Raw genomic sequence first — 14,114 nt, 5'->3', positions numbered from 1 at the left:
TTTAGCCATGCATTTAGTTACCTGCCTTCAAGTCTCCAACATTTCTGTCACTCTTTCCTCAATTATTCTTCTGTACAACGCATTGAGACATATTACAGAAATAAAAGACATGGCAAGGTTTAATTAACACAGTTTGTGGATTGGACTCTGTAGTTCATGTCATGATGTGTTTCTGGTTGCTCTTTTTTTTACTGCTACTTTGGCGACTTTGAATCAGAGTGGCTTACAGATAATGAACAGTGAGTCTGCCTGGACTCTTTCCGATCTTGTGTTTAATGTTCTATGCTTTTTGCTCTTCTTTTTCATTGCAGCTGTTTGCGCAATTTTTTTTTTTTTTGCCAGTGGGGGTTGATTTTTTTTTCCTTTGAACGGGTTCCATGGTTTTCGTTAGTCTGTAGAGAAGATGAATCACAGGGTTGTATACTGCATACATACATTGATAATAAATGTACTTTGGATCTTTGAATCTATGATATAAATGTGTAGTTACTTAAAGTTCAAAGCTCAGTGTAAATTTAATTATCAAGGTATATATATATATATATATATATATATATATATATATATATATATATATATATATATATATCATCATATACCACCCTAAGATTCATTTTTGTTTTATTTAGAGATACAGCGTAAAACAGGCCTTTCCAGCAAACAAACCCACCTACTTAACCTTACTTTCCAGCAACCCACCTACTTAACCTTAGTATAATCACAGGATCATTTAAAATGACCAATTAACCTGCTAACCCGTACGTCTTTGGAAAGTTGGAGGAAACTGGAGCGCCCGGAGGAAATGCACGTGCTCGCGGAATACTTGCATACTTTGCAAAGATGGCAGCGGAGTTGAATTCCAACGCACTGAGCTGTAATGGTGTCGCGCTAACCACCACGCTACCACAGTGCCGTTTCTTGTAGGCGTTCACAGTAGAATGAAGAAATACAACAAAATTAATGAAAAAACTTCACACTGACTGACACGCAACCACCCAATGTGCAAAAAACAAAAGGTGCAAACATATTAAAAAAATCAAATTTATCCTTACCTTCATAAGTTATTATGCGTTATGTGTACTACTGTGCTTTACACCTGCTCTGGAAAAACATCTCGTTTCTATGAACATTATATGGTTATATACATATATTTAGTCAAATGACAATAAACTTGATTTAAATAATACTGAGAACATGACATGTGCACTTTAAAGTTGATGCTGTTGCAAATGTCCTAACTGTACAACTATTGGTAAAAAGGAGATGCCTGAGACTTCTTTTACAGAGATGAATGCCACACACAACCTAGGACATGTTAACCAGCCTCCTTTTCCACAGAGACTCGTGTTGGTTACCAGCGAGGAAAGCAAGAAGTGGAAAACAACAAGAAGGAATCTATTAGAAACAAAGAATCATTGAACTATGGGCAAATTAATAAATCTGAACAACAAACAATATGAAGAATATGCCCAGTATGGATTTTACTCAGTTTTATACAGGGCATCTAGCTTTTTCACAAAAGGTGCTACCTCAAGCCAAGACAATAAACTACTAAAACCATAGCACTCTACCTACTGGGAATAAAATGCTCTTAGTAAAGTATTCCAAGAATTGACTGGGGAGGGAAGTGGGGGTGGGGAATCTCACTGAAACTTATTGAATATTGAAAACCTATAACATATAACCATATAACAATTACAGCACGGAAACAGGCCATCTTGGCTCTTCTAGTTCATGCCGAACCTAAGTAGATTGGTTGTGCAGAGGATATTTCCTATAGTAGGAGGAGTCTAGGACCAGAGGACACAGCCTGAGAATAGATGGACATCCATTTAGAAGAAAGATGAGGAGACATTTTTTGAGCCAGACGGAGGTGAATCTGTGGAATTCATTGCCACAGACTACTGTGGAGGCCAGGTGATTGGGTATATCAAACAGTGGAGGTTGATAGGTTTTTGATTGGTCAGGGCATCAAAAGTTATGGGAAGAAGGCAGGAGAATGGGGTTGAGAGGGATAATAAATCAGCCATGATGGAATGCTGGAGCAGATCCGATGGGCCAAATGGCCTAATTCTGCTCCTACGTCTTATGATCTAGGAATAGGTGAAAACTGGCCTATGACTCCACTCTATGTTATTCGAGCAAACTGAACTCATTATGTCAATTTAGAGGCACTGTCCTCATGTTCTATTTAGTGAGAAACACAAAATCAGGTACGATTATTATCCTTCTGTTTTTTGACTGTTTTCAAAACACAACCTAAAAAAAAACAGCCATTAATAAAGTAATGCCAGTACAGCACCCCTTTATTTTTCCACAAGATTGCTGATTATGTTTCATACAAAGCTATGCATCCAAAGGCATCAGGTTATAATCCTCTCTGCTCATCTAAACTTGGCCCAACAGTAACTCAGAGAATGACAATCAACTGAGATTTTAACCCTAGAATTACTACAGTTTGGTCCTTTCACCATGATGTCAGCAAGATACAGAATTTTGCCAGGTTATTTCCCCTGTCCATGCCAGTAATGCCATCCCTGGGCCATTCCAACACCACCTAAAGATGGAGAAAGAATTGACTTTGATTTTTAACTGCAATTAACAAGCACGCCTGCTTTAAAACTGTTAGTTTGTCCCAGGGATGTGCAACATTATTAACATCCCTGCATTTTATTCAGGAACAGTGTCTCTCCATAAACCGCAAAACTTAAGAATTGGAAAAGATCCCCGCAGAATCATAGAAGGTTAACTAGTATTAGATGAGGTACAAAAAGGGAAGACAGAAATAAAGATCTAATTAGACAACTACTGACAAATAAGTACCGAAACATGAAAACATCACACTTGCTAACTCTATAGATCCACTAATGTAGAAATTGAACAATTCTCTCGAAGTACAGCGATTGACATTGTATAAAAATCTGAAATCCTATTAAAAAGATATTTAAGATGGTAAATATGAGCCTTGACATTTTGCAGTGAGCTTAATTGGAAATTAATTTGCACAGCCCAGCAAGTTCTTGGAAATAAAGGGATCAAGGGCGTATAGATGCCAGAACAGAATGTAATAGCAAAGTACTGTAAATCAATCAGTTGTCATGGGGATCCGGAGTTCAAGTATAGTTCTTCCCCAACTTGCTGGTTAAATTGTATACTTGTGGTTTCCCTCCAAGAGATTTGTGCCTCTGTGTCATCAAAATAAGTAACCTTAACCTTATCTCAACTGTAATCTGGTCTTTAAAGTCTTTTACTTGAGGTAAAAGATTCTACCTTTAATGTCTGTGGTTAATAAAACATTATTGTGTGTCATGGAGACCAACGCTTATGGAGCCTTTAAGAAAACCCGTCATTCAAGGATGCCAGGCAGCCGTTTACTCCTTTTTTGTTTCCTGCAACTAATACGATTGTTTCACTTTCAATGTAACGACATCTGCCTTCTTTAGTAATCATACCAACACCGGGAAGATGTTAACAAGAGCAAAATATTTTTTAAAAGAGGCGGTTACTTTCTCGTAAGCAAAGGCCTCTTCAGTAGAAAGCAGCACGTTTGGCAAAGCAGCTGTAAATAGCGTTGCTATAGCAATGAGCTCACCCCCTTGGGGTGGATAAAGTACAATTGTGAGGTGATTTTCTACATACGAACTGTTGTGCTTTTCAGAGCTCAGTTACTACTACTACAATGGATGGAACAAATGCAGCATTTCCGAAAACGTTTTGACAGGACTTGGCTGTATCCAGGGCAACAGAAAACTGGAAGTGCGAAGGATGATGGAAAAAAAATGCAAGCCGGCAAAGCTGGATTTATCAGACACTCTTACCGTTCACAGTCACCCCCGACTGTTGTCTGAACTCTGTGTCCTCACCACCACGTGTCTCCGCCCGGCTAGCTTGCGTTTTAACTCAACGGTACAACCCAGCCCATCCCCGTCTGCTTCCACGATGCTCGACCACTTTGACATTCAACAAGGTTCAAACAGTGTGCACGCATCAGAGAGTGGGCGGACGTGATTGACTATTTACCTCGATCCTTTTCACCAGCGGGCCCCGGCACGTGTGTCCCAGTAAGTGCAGCGAAATATCTGTACCACTTCACTTTCAATAGGCACCAAAGTCAGCGCAGCGAGGGTGGGACTCCACCCAGGGGCTGGGTTTGGAGGAGAAATGTACTCTCTGCTGACGTCTCCCCATTGCATGTCACTTCCTTTCAGAGGTCCGATACAGCCTTGCTCATCCAGTCCGTGACTCATTTCTCCCTCCCTCTCCTCCGGAGGATAGGCTGCGTGCATGTTATACCAACGGGCAATCTAGCTGCGGCTCCCCATACAAACACCTCGTTAGATGCAGTGCCTGTGGTTTACAAAACGCCTCCAATCGGAATATGCACACCCAACAGATTATATGCCGGGCATCCTTGCCTGACAACATGAATTCTATAAAGTCACAAAGACACAACATATTCAAATAAAGCGTCGGACGTGGAAGGTGATAGCGCTCTGCTGTTTCATACTATCACAGCGCCCCAGGCCGAAGACATAATGCAACCCGCCCCACTTACAGCGGGGGGAGGGGGGTAGATGGGCACTGATATTCATTGTGAACCCTAAACTTGGAGAAACTTGGAGCCAAATCACTCTCCACTCAGCTATGCCCTGGTAACCTAAGGGTTGCTTGGCTGTGCTGTAATACATTACCGTTTTGACTTCTATGTCTATTTTCACTTTGTGCTCCAATGTATCAACAACACATTAGTTAATAGCCGCTAATCCTGAACAAATAAACCATTCTGAAGAAAGTCTACAATCTACAGAATCATTTTCAAGGGCTCTACAAGTTCTCAGTATTATTTTTATTTACGCATTTTGTCTTTTGCATATTGGCCCTTCTCAGCCTTTGTTTATGCAGAGTCTTTCATAATGTATTTTAAGTATAATATTTTATTACTATTGCATGTAAATGCCTGCAAGAAAATGAAACTCAAGGCAGTATATGGTGCTTTGACTATACATTTACTCTGAACTTTGAACTAGGTAACTGTTCAAAATGCTGGAATATTAAAAGGATAACCCCTTGTTCCCCATCACTAAAATTGCCTTCTGGGAAAATATTAAATTGTGCATTCTGCATTTCAAAATGTATTTGGGAAAGATGTTAATTAAAGTTTTGCTCCCTGCCATATCCATTTATGGCATATTTCGGAGTTAGTGCAGACTGGATTCGGAGGGTGTTATGTGTTACAAAAAACCTTCAAAGAAAAGGAAGGAAAAATAAATACCAAGCACAAGGTAATCTGCAGATGCTGGGAATTCAAACAACACACACAAAATGCTGGTGGAACACAGCAGGCCAGGCAGCATCTGTCAACGTTTCGGGCCAAGACCCTTCATCAGGACTAACTGAAAGGACAGATAGTAAGAGATTTGAAAGTAGTGGGGGGAGGGGGAAATGCAAAATGATAGGAGAAGACTGGAGAGGGTGGGATGAAGCTAAGAGCTGGAAAGGTGATTGGTGAAAGTGATACAGAGTTGGAGAAGGGGAAGGATCATGGGATGGGAGGCCTCAGGAGAAAGAAAGGGGGAGGGGGAAGCACCAGAGGGAGATGGAGAACAGGCTAACAATTAAATATGTCAAGGATGGGGTAAGAAGGGGAGGAGGGGCATTAACAGAAGTTAAATAAATACCATTGTGTTTAGACTGTACAAAGGGTAAAGTCACAATTATTGGCTACATCACTCAAAATTAAGGATCTGCAGATGCTGAAAATCTGAAACAAAAAAGCTCAGCAAGTTGATCAGTGCCTGTGGAAAGAATAGCAATTAGAGCTTCATGTCTGAAACTGTCAGAACTGGGAAAGAGAAAGCAAGTTCAGCATTACTAGAGGGGCCTGTATCTGTGCTACAATGCTCTGTGACTGAGCTACATTCATTTGCAGAGAAAGTGGGGGGAAGGAATGAACCGAACAAAGAGATGTCTCTGATAAAGTGACTAATCTAATCATGATGATACTAATAGTTGAGCTGCGGACATGTTCAGCGTGCCAGAGAGAGATAAACTAAGCCAAATTCACAGATAAGACAAAAGTGATCATCTCTAATACAAACAGGAAAATAAAAGAGCAAGTTACCTTAAATGGAATAATTTGGCATAGAAGGTTGTAGAGTCAGGGTGGGCTGAAGAATTGAAGTAACAGACAGCCACTCCTGTCAATCGATGACATGAAAATGTCAGAAACTTTCACTCAGTGAAATTAGCTAAGGGATAAATATCAAAGATAAAGATTAGCTTTATTTGTCATGTGTACATCAAAACACACGGTGAAATGCATCGTTTGTGTCTAATCAAATCAGCAAGGATTGTGCAAATGCCGCCATGCTTCCAGTGCCAACATAGCATGCCCACAACTCACTAACCCAAAATCCATGTTTTTGGAATGTGGAAGAAAACCAGAGCATCTAGAGCAGTCTTAGGGAGAAGGTACAAACTCCTCTTAGACAGCAGTGGGAATTGAGCCCCAATCATTGACCACTGGCTGGTGCTGTAAAGTGACTGGCCATTACAACAACAAAAACTTGCCTGTTCTTCCAATAATGATGTGGAATCTCATCAGACAGTCAGTGCCCCTTGCAGAAGTGTAATGCTCTGCAATGTGATCATCTAATCAGTGTTTGATTTCCCCACTGTAGAGGAGGCCACCTTGTGAACACCGAATACAGTACAATATGCAAGTGAATTACTCGGAAAGAGTACATCTCAGATGACATAGGTTCAAGCCATACTCCAAAGATTTTGCTGATGGTCCAGACAGCATCAAGTACAGTGAATTTCCACAGAGAGAGTTTACGGATGTTAATCTGAGACCTTAGTTGTTCTCACAGGCAAAGATCCCATGGGCACAGCCCTCCCCACCATTGACAGCATCTGTAGGAGGGTCTCGGCCCGAAACATCGACAGCGCTTCTCCTTATAGATGCTGCCTGGCCTGCTGTGTTCCACCAGCATTTTGTGCCTGTTGTTGTTTGAATTTCCAGCATCTGCAGGTTTCCTCGTGTTTGATCTGTAGGAGGTACTGCCTCAAGAAGTTGGCATCTATGATAAGGGATCCCCACTGTTCAAGTCATGCCGCCTTCTTACTGCTACCTTCAGGCAGGAGGTACAGAAGACTGAATCCTGCACCACCAGGTTCAGGAACATCTACCTTATCAGAACCATCAGGTTCTTGAACCTACCTGCACAATGCTTTTCTCAGCAATGAAACACTGCATATCTGCTCTCTTTTCTCACTGCCACCATGGGGAAGGAGATACAGGAGCCTTAGGTCCCACACCACCAGGTTCAGGTACAATTATTACCCTATAACAATCAAGCTCTTAAACCAGCGTGGATAACTTCACTCACCACAATGCTGAACTGACTTCACAATCTGCAAGCTCACCCTCAAGGACTCTACAACACCTGATCCCAGAGTTATTTATTTACTTTTTATTTATCTCTGGCATGATTTTTCCCTTTTGCACATTGGACGTTAGTCAGTCTTTGTCATGTATAGTTTTTCATAAACTCTGTTGTATTTCTCTATCTTCCTTTAAATGCCTGCAAGAGAAACATGGTCCTGAAAAACATTGTCTCATTTTTACTATGCACTGTACCAGCAGTTATTGTCAAAATGACAATAAAAGTTGACTTGACTTGACTCGACTTGAAGAAAATGAATTTCAAAGTTATACATGGTGTTGTATACAGTATACTGTATATATCGGTAACAAATTTACTTTGAACTTTGATCCCCTTGCACTACCATGGACCTGACTCCCTCTCTTCACTGTCTTGTCTACTTTCTGTGCATTGTCTGTTCCTACATGCCTGTGGTGCCGCTGTAAGCAATTTGTTCAGCGTATCTGTACGTCACCACGATTGTGCATATAGAAAGAAAAAACTAGACTCAACTTGATATTGGAAGTACTAGCGAGGTTTTGCTGGTGGACTGTTGGCCAATATTCATGTCATAACCAACCCAACTAAACCAAACAATCTGATTGTTTTCATACCATTGTTTTGTGGGATCTATCTGTGTTAGTTTCAGGTCAACAGTCATAAAACGAAGGAGACTGGCATCTGCAGTGAATCAGTTCCTGGTCTGGCAAAGGATAGCGGATTCTGTGGGTGGAGTTCCTCCGATGAAACTCATAGGTACTGAAATTATCCTGGGTCATTCCTGGTCACAGACAGTTCCTGGGCTTTATGTTGAATGGCCTCCAACATGTCATTTAAAGACAACTGGTTAGTACTGAACACCTGGTGCAACAGGAAAGGAGCACGGTGTCAAGGAGTGGATTGCTCACATATTTCCAAACTGGAGTTCGGGAGAATGAAGAGAAATATCATTGAAACCTATCGTACATCGAAAAATCTAGATAGAGTGGATGTGGAATGGATGTTTTCAAAAGTGGGGGGAATTTAGGACCAGAGGGCACACCTTCAGAATAGAAGGGTATCCCTTTAGAACAGAGATAAGGAAGAATTTCTTTAGCTAGACAGTGTTGAATCTGTAGAATTCATTGCCACAGACAGATATGGAAGCCTAGTTGTTGGGTATATTTAAAAGTTCAAGGTAAATTTATTATCAATGTACGTATATGTCACATATTAAACCCTGAGATTCATTTTCTTGCAGGCATAATAAATCCATAATTAGATCAATGAAAGACCATAACAATTTGAGTGTTCAGCCAGTGTGCAAAAGACAACAAATTTTAAATACAAAAAGAAAGAAATAATAATAATATATAACTAAGCAATAAAAATATAGAAAACATGAGATGAAGAATGCTTGAAAGTGAGTCCATTGATTATGGGAACATTTCAAGTAAGGGGCAAGTGAAGCTAAGTAAAGTTATCCCCTCTGATTCAAGAGTCTAATGTTTGAGTGGTGGTAACTGTTCTTGAACCTGATGGTGCGAGTCCTGAGCCTCCTGTATCTTCTTTCTGATGGCAGCAATGAGTATGTCCTGGTTGGTGGGGTCCCTGATGATGGATGCTACTTTCCTGTGATACCAATTCGTGTAGATTTGCTCAATGGTGTGGAGGGCTTTACCCGTTATGGACTCGGCTGTAACCATTACTTTTTGTAAGATTTTCCATTCAAGAACAAATTAAAAGGGGAAAACATAAAGTGGAGGTTGATAGGTTCTTGATTACTAAGTGCCTCAAGGGTTGTGAGCAGAAGGCAGGAGAATAGGGTGGAGAGGAAAAATAAATCAGTTATGATCAATTGGTGGAGCATATTCAATGGGCCGAATGGCCCAATTTTGTTCCTATGTCTAATGGTCTTATTTAATTTTACACCAAGATAAAAGTGATCCATTCATATAAAATGATCACTTGGGGAAGGTGTATCTTACATCTTTGTGAAAGGTTCTAATTCTTATCAGAGAATAACAAAGCATGAAATTGCACTTGATTGCATTCCATGATTTGATACTACTCAAGGTTATAGCACTTTATGGTGGAAAAGTTAAACTGCCTTATAGAATAAGGCCATAATAAACTTGAAAGTCATTGAGAGCACCAACCCCCTCCTGAACTCCACTAAATTCTATCCTGGATGTGTTATTAACACAGTCTGGAACATGATGTCCTCAGCTGATCTTGCACCAATTGTAAATGCAGGTATCTGCCAACCTTTTTCTCCTTAATCTGATCATCACCACACAGTCCCTTAATTTTTTTTCCCCTCTTTTTGGAGACTAAACTACCTACAGGCGTACATTCAAAAGAGAATTCACATGTTGAATATCTTCCATACGTTGAAGGATTACTGTAAGCATTGGTATTATTGGTATATCTAAATCTCAAAATATAGGAGAAGAATAATTAACCCATTGCACATATACTGAGGGCAACTTTATTAAATACCTTTGGTACCCAATAAAGCAGCCATTGAGTGTATTCAGAGATGCTCTTCTGCCCACCACTGTTGTAACGTATGGTTACTTGAGTTACTGTCACCTTGATGTTCCTTTTTTTTGTATTAGGTACTCTCCTCTGTAAATTCTAGAAAATGTTGTACGTTAAATTCCCAGGATATCAGCCATTCTTGAGGTGTTTTTGATTTGCTTTTTGGCTGGTTTTGTACAACATTGTGGGCCAAATGGCCTGTTCCTATGCTGTACTGTTCTATGTTACATGTTCACCTCATCTGCCGCCAGATCAAAGTCACTTAGATAACATTTCTTCCCCATTCTGGTGTTTGGTCTGGACAACAACTGAACCTCTTGACCATGTCTGCCTGCTTTTGTGTATTGAATTGATACCACATGATTGGATGATTAGATATTTCTATTAATGAGCAGGTGTACAGGTGTACCTAATAAAGTGGCCACTAAATGTATTATACAGAGCTATCTAATTGATAATACTCTTTGCCCTTTCCCCATTGCTATCCTGATGACTCAATTTTCTGCAAGTTACCCTGATTCCATTTGAAAATTGGCTATAAATTTGTTTCCATCAGTCTCCAGGTATTTAGCTGTAGATTATAACAGCTTTCTGGGTAATAATGTTATCCTAGTTCCCCCCTTGCCCTTTTAACATAAATTTAAATAGCGGGTTAGTGAGCAACTGTAGCAAGAGAAACATGAGAATCTTTCATCAGATCCTCAACCATCCAAGGACTTTATATTCCAGACTACAACTAACAACAAGGAGAGGGTGTTCTGGTAACCCGAACAGTTTGTTGTGCTTTTCTCTGCTTGACTTGCTAAGTATTTGGTGTTTCTCCTGTTATGAACCCCGTAACTGGGTCACTTACCAGCAAAGATGGAAACGTCCGTTGAAGTCTGATGATACTATTTTTAACAGTATTTATTAGTAAAACTACACAAAAATAATATCAATGCAAATATACAGATAATATACGTCGTCAATACTAAATCTAAAAGTGCGGGTATAATAATAATTAATAAGAAATAAGTTCTATCGCTGTCTAGGGGATAATGTATTGTCCGATGGAAATATAAAGTTCACACAGCTCATGCAGGCTGCAGCCATTGGGGAATTTGTTGGAGAGAGAGAGAAATTTGAAGAAAACCTTGCCGGCTTTCCTTTATGATTTCGATCCGTCAGGAGCCTCGTTGTCGTGGCCGTTCAAGTGTGACCTCTCCTTTAGCTAAACCGTTCTTCAGTGGTGAGCTTGCCACCCCAGGCAAAGGGAGGACGCACACGGGCCCCCACCGGCTTTTGCTATTAAATGCTGTCACGGGATTTCTAGCGTTTCTCCTGGTGCATCTAAAGGGGTTGTTCCCCAGACCCTCTTTTATACTTACTCACGGGGTCTTAGATGTCAGTCAGGTTGGGATGATGCAATCCCTCAACCAGACCACTCTGGTTGTCTCCTGAGGGGTTTCAATGAATAGTACAGTACTCAATACACAATTCCGTCTCCAAGAGACAATGGCCGTTATCAGTGGTTCCGTTCCGCTGAGGTCAGGACACATTCCAAACCTTGTGTATTCTGGATGTCTCTCTCTCATTTCCTGGGTCTCAGACCCAAAATAATAGTGATTTTGCGATTCTCAAAAAGGAGGGGGCGACTTTGTACCCTTCGGCCCCTCAGAGTTGCGTCACATTCGTAACACCCCCTTCCTTCTAGGATTTTTGCCACAGGTAAAAATTAATTAATATAGAATCTTACAGGATTTCAGAATCTAACACAATACCAAAAAGTTTTTTTCACTACAGAGTAATACAGTTACTCTTTGAATACAATTCAATTCAGCACCTAAACAGTTAGTGATTACATTGTCACTTCCTTTAATATCTTAATATCTTGTACCTTAATTAAATTCTTGTAACATCAGACTCCAATTTAATAACCACCTATTTTTATTCCTTTTCTTCAGCAAACAAAAACTAAAGAGTTGTGATCTTAGCTTATGTATATATTACAAAAGTTCATGCAAATACTAATCTTTATTTTACTTTCAAACTTAACAGTCAATCTTCCATGGGGTTGTCTTTATTAGTTACCTGCTTTGTCGAAATCCCTTAAAACCGGATCCTGTTATTTAAAGTGGCATCCCATTAACCCTCGCCCCTTTTCCAGTTAACTCCCACGTGGTTAGCTTGCGCACCAGTGTGGAATAGGCTTTTGCATGCTCCTTTAATAGGAGTTATTTTATCAACAATGTTTTCCAAACTTAGCCCATTTGCTGAATTTCCACACAATTCTTTATTTTTAAGCAAGTCATTAGTTTTATCTTCAGGACCCTTCATTCTATTGGTTTTCAGTTTAAAATCTGCAAGCGATCCCTCTTTGTCCAAACAGCATTTCAAATTCTTCACAGCACACTCTTGAATAACAATAGCACGTGGAGCACCTTTACATTCCAACTCAACCTGTAATTGATTCGCAGGCACCGTGTTACCAAGCCACTGTCCCTTCAGCCTGGTTACTGCTTCTGACATCAATCCAGACTTTAAATTTTCTTCATTCAATTTAGGAACGACACTTTTCCCTTCTCCTTCAATAATAATATTCACCTCACCACCTTTTATCTCCTCACTAACTTTTAACACACCTTCGAACACAAACAACTGGGAATTCTCACTTCCCAGTAGTACCAAGGTTAACCCTTGCTTCACTGAACCAATTCCATCTGACCCACAAGGACTGCATTCCTTTTTAACTGAATCAAATACCTCAGACTAGGTTCAGTACCACGTGCATCCACATCTTGAACACACTCAAACGGGACATCTGCCTCTTCCAGGCTTTCAATACCCATACCCTTTTCAAATTCTAAGTTCCCCTGATCCTCCCAGTTACTCTCTGGGCAACTCCCTTCCGGAGTAAACTCAACCCTGCAGGTTAAAACAACCTCATCTGCTAACCCAGCAGACTTCTTCAAGGTAATGGCATCCTTTTCATCTAGGACTGCCCTCGTTTCATTATCGGGAACACCTTTAAAATTTTCAACTTCTTCAAACAGTTCTGTAAAGCCGGACAAATCATCCATGTCCAACCCTGGACCTTCTAACAGCTTTATCTGTTTCTCATTTTTACTCCGTGCCTCTGTAAATTTCCTCCTGGCTAAGGGTAGGTCTACCTCCTCTCCCTTACTCTCTTTCACCTCCCTATTCTCCGTTTTACCACCCTCTAACCCCTCTTGGTACAGGGTCAGTAAAAACGTCTCAGCCAAATCGATACTGGCCTCTTTCTCAGCTGCCTTTCTCGACATGCTACAAGTGGTCGCGCATGCGGGATAGATCTTGGAATCTAGGGGCGGGTCCTCAACACTTACAGGCTGGCTCATCATCTCCATGGCCGACCAGACTTCACCACCAGCTAAATCATTACCCAGACGGATGTCTACGTCAGTTCTCGGAAATTCTGATCACACCCCTATTTCAACTGGTCCAGATACCAGCTCACAATTTATAATGATCCTATGCAAAGGCACCACTTCTGTCCCTTTTCCTTTGCCTCTCAAAGCCACCTCTCCAGTCTCGGGACCAAAATCTAGTACCTTACTGCGAATCAATGACAGCTCAGCTCCAGTGTCTCTCCAGATCCGCACTGGAACTGGTGTGTCTCCCTGCTTCACAGACACGGTTCCTTCTGAAATAAATTTCTCAGGCCCCTCTCATATTCTGTCTACCCGGGGCTTTCTCATCAATTTACTGATCACCACAATACATCCTGTAGGGACTGCTGCTTTCCCTTTTCCTGTCTCCTTCCTCAGAGCAAGGCGCTTAGATGCAATATGACCCACCTTTCCACAATTAAAACAGGTCAAGCCAGGACCTCTCCTGCCATCTTGCCTTTCCTCCCCTTGATTTTTACCACTAATTCCTGGCTGGATCTCTGCATCAGCTGGTGGGCTTTCTCTACTGTTCCCACGGTCTTTCTGGTAACTTTTATTCGAGGAAAACTTTGTCTTGTGGGTTAGGGCATATTCATCTGCGAACCTAGCAAATTCGGATATGGACTTATTCAGCTTCTCATTCAAATACATCTGGATATCATCCGAAACACAACCTTTAAATTCCTCAATCAGAATTAACTCCCTGAGACGCCGAAAATCCTCTTCTACCATTTCTGCAGCACACCAACGATCCAAC

At 40.8% G+C, this 14,114-nt stretch overlaps 1 protein-coding gene across 4 annotated transcripts in view; it reads right to left on the bottom strand.

Annotated features, from left to right (window-relative positions):
* The window catches only part of agpat4 (1-acylglycerol-3-phosphate O-acyltransferase 4 (lysophosphatidic acid acyltransferase, delta)), a 127,489-nt gene extending 123,359 nt beyond the window's left edge, over positions 1–4,130 (bottom strand). For 3 of the 4 annotated variants that reach the window (XR_009515191.1, XM_059986485.1, XM_059986488.1), the window contains exon 1: positions 4,021–4,130. The gene's annotated coding sequence lies outside the window, so the exon portion shown is untranslated. Of the gene's footprint in view, positions 1–3,818; positions 3,885–4,020 lie in introns of those variants that run through there. The other variant, XM_059986486.1, reaches the window with a different exon arrangement.
* Between the last annotated feature and the right edge of the window lie 9,984 nt (positions 4,131–14,114).

This window comes from Hypanus sabinus, chromosome 12 (genome assembly GCF_030144855.1).
Source record: "Hypanus sabinus isolate sHypSab1 chromosome 12, sHypSab1.hap1, whole genome shotgun sequence".
In the NCBI taxonomy this organism is placed as follows: Eukaryota; Metazoa; Chordata; class Chondrichthyes; order Myliobatiformes; family Dasyatidae; genus Hypanus; species Hypanus sabinus.
This window is presented reverse-complemented; position numbering and strand designations above follow the sequence as displayed.